The sequence below is a fragment of the Otolemur garnettii genome, unplaced genomic scaffold, assembly GCF_000181295.1.
Source record: "Otolemur garnettii isolate 467f Iridium unplaced genomic scaffold, OtoGar3 scaffold00166, whole genome shotgun sequence".
NCBI classification, from domain to species: Eukaryota; Metazoa; Chordata; class Mammalia; order Primates; family Galagidae; genus Otolemur; species Otolemur garnettii.
The window spans coordinates 3,120,881-3,123,424 of record NW_003852561.1 but is presented as its reverse complement, the minus strand read 5'-3'; positions in this window follow the sequence as shown (position 1 = coordinate 3,123,424).

The window sequence follows — 2,544 nt, the reverse complement described above, 5'->3', positions numbered from 1 at the left end:
TCAGTGTAATCCCAATCAAAACTCTAATATCTTTTGAATGGACTCAATAAGTTCCTTCTAAAGCTTACGTGAATTAGAGAAAATGTACAAAATGCCCAAGAAATATTTGAATAAAGAATACTGGGGGAGGAGAGGAATTCACTCTATATCAAAATACTCTACAATTTATTATAGTTAAAACAGCGTAGAGGAAACAAAGAGCTGGGTATGGTGGCTTGCACCTGTAATCCTAGCAACTTGGGAGGAGATTCCCTTGAGCCCAGGAATCTGAGGCTGCAGCAAGTTATTATCATGCCACTGCACTCCAGCCCAGGTAACAGACTGTCTCTAAAACAAACAAACAGATCTATGGAACAAAACAGAGTCCTGAACCAGATCTACTAACTTTTATCTGAAGCAAGCATGTCATCCTTGTGAAGAAAGGAAGGTGTGTCTGAGAAAAGCACAGAAACCAATAGCCTTCCATTTGGAAAAAAATAAAGTTAGAAGTTGAATAGTGTTCTCCAGAATATACATCTATCCAGAACCTCAGACTGTGACCTTATTCGGAAATAGGGTCTTTGCAGACCTAATTAAGGTAAAGATTGCGATGATACCATACCAGATGAGGATGGGTCCTAAATCCAACAGAGTGTCCTTATAAGAAACAGAAAAGAACACACAGATACAGAGGAAGGGGCAGTGTGAACATGGAGTAAGAGACTGGAAGGCCGCATCTACAAACCAAGCAATGCCAAGGACTGCTGGCAGCCCTCGAAGCTGAAAGAGAGGGACGGGAGTGTTTCTCCCTCAGAGCTCCATAAAGGAAACAACACTCCAACTTAGGGATTTCAGACTTCTGGCCTCCAGAACTGTAAGAAAATTTCTGTTGTCATAACTCACCCAGTCTGTGGTAATTTGTTATGCCAGATCTAGAAAACTAATACAATGCTCTATCAGACACCAAACGCAGAAATAAGTTCCAGATATATCACAAGTCAAACAGTATAAATACTTTTTTAAAGAAGTTTTAAATATTCTTATCAATCATAGGCTAGAGAAGGCTTTCCCAAACAAGGCATAAAACCCAAATGGCACATAGAAAAGGGACTGACAGATGTGTATACACCAAGAATAAAAAATAAACCTGTATACCCAAAGGCAAAATTAAAAGACAAGTATTTGTAGTATATAGTGAAAGTTAATAACCAGAATAATCAGAGATCCTACAAATTATTAAAAAACGAAAATGGGCTAGGCATGGTGACTCACACCTGCAATTCCAGTACTCTGAAAGGCCAAGGCAGGATAATCGCTTCAGGCCAGGAGTTTGAGACTAGTCTGAGCAACATACTAAGACTGCATCGCTACAAAAATAAAATAAAAAGAAATACAAATGACTCAGAAGAATTATTTAAATGATATAAACTAGAAATCCACAGAAGATAAAAAGTCATCACAAACTTTGTAGGTAAATGTTTAAAAGACTGATAATATCCAGTGCGTCTACAGATACAGACACTTTCTTACAGTGCTGGTAAACGATAAATATGTATTAAAAGGATATAGCATTGTTTGTATTGTTTTTATTTTGAGGGGGAATAGAGTCTCATTTGGTCACCCTTGGTACAGTGCCATGGCATCTTAGGTCACAGCAACCTCAAACTCTTGGGTTCAAGAGTTTGTCTCAGCCTCCCAAGTAGCTGGGACTACAGGCGCCCGCCACAACGCCTGGCTATTTCTTTGAGATGGGGTCTTGCTCTGGCTCAGGCTGGTCTTGTACCTATGAGCTCAGGCAGTCCACCCACCTTGACCTCTTAAGTACTGATATTATAGGTATGAGCCACTATGGCCAGGCCTGTTTGTATTATAATAGTAAAAAATTAGAAACAACCTGGTGGTGCCTATGGCTCAGTGAGTAGGGTCTCGGCTCGGCCAAACTGCAACAACAACAAAAAAATAGCTGGGCATTGTGGCGGGCATCTGTAGTCCCAGCTACTCAGGAGGCTGAGGCTAGAGAATCACTTAAGCCCAAGAGCTGGAGGTTGCTGTGAGCTGTGACACCATAGCGCTCTACTGAGGGCAAAAAAGTGAGACTCTGTCTCTAAAAAAATAAAAAATAAAAAAAACAAGAAACAACCCAAATATCTACTCATAGAATAATTAAATATTTCATAGTAGTTCCAACTATGGAATACTATATAGCCATTAAAAAGGGGAAACCAGCCAGCACCTGTGGCTCAAAAGGGTAGGGCACCCACCCCATATGCCAGAGGTGGTGGGTTCAAACCCAGCCCTGGCCCCCTCCAAAAAAAATAAAAGGGGAAACCAACATATAAAGATATCTAGAACATACTAAGGGAAAGAACAATAAAGAGAGTAAGATATAATTTATGATATTAAAAGCTGGGTGCCGGGCTCATGCCTATAATACTTGCACTCTGGGAGGCCAAGGCAGAAGATCCCTTAAGCTCAGGAGTTCAAAAGATCAGCCTAAGCAGGAGGGAGATCCCATCTCCACTAAAAATAGACAAATTAGGCCTTTTACCCATTTTTTTTTTTTTT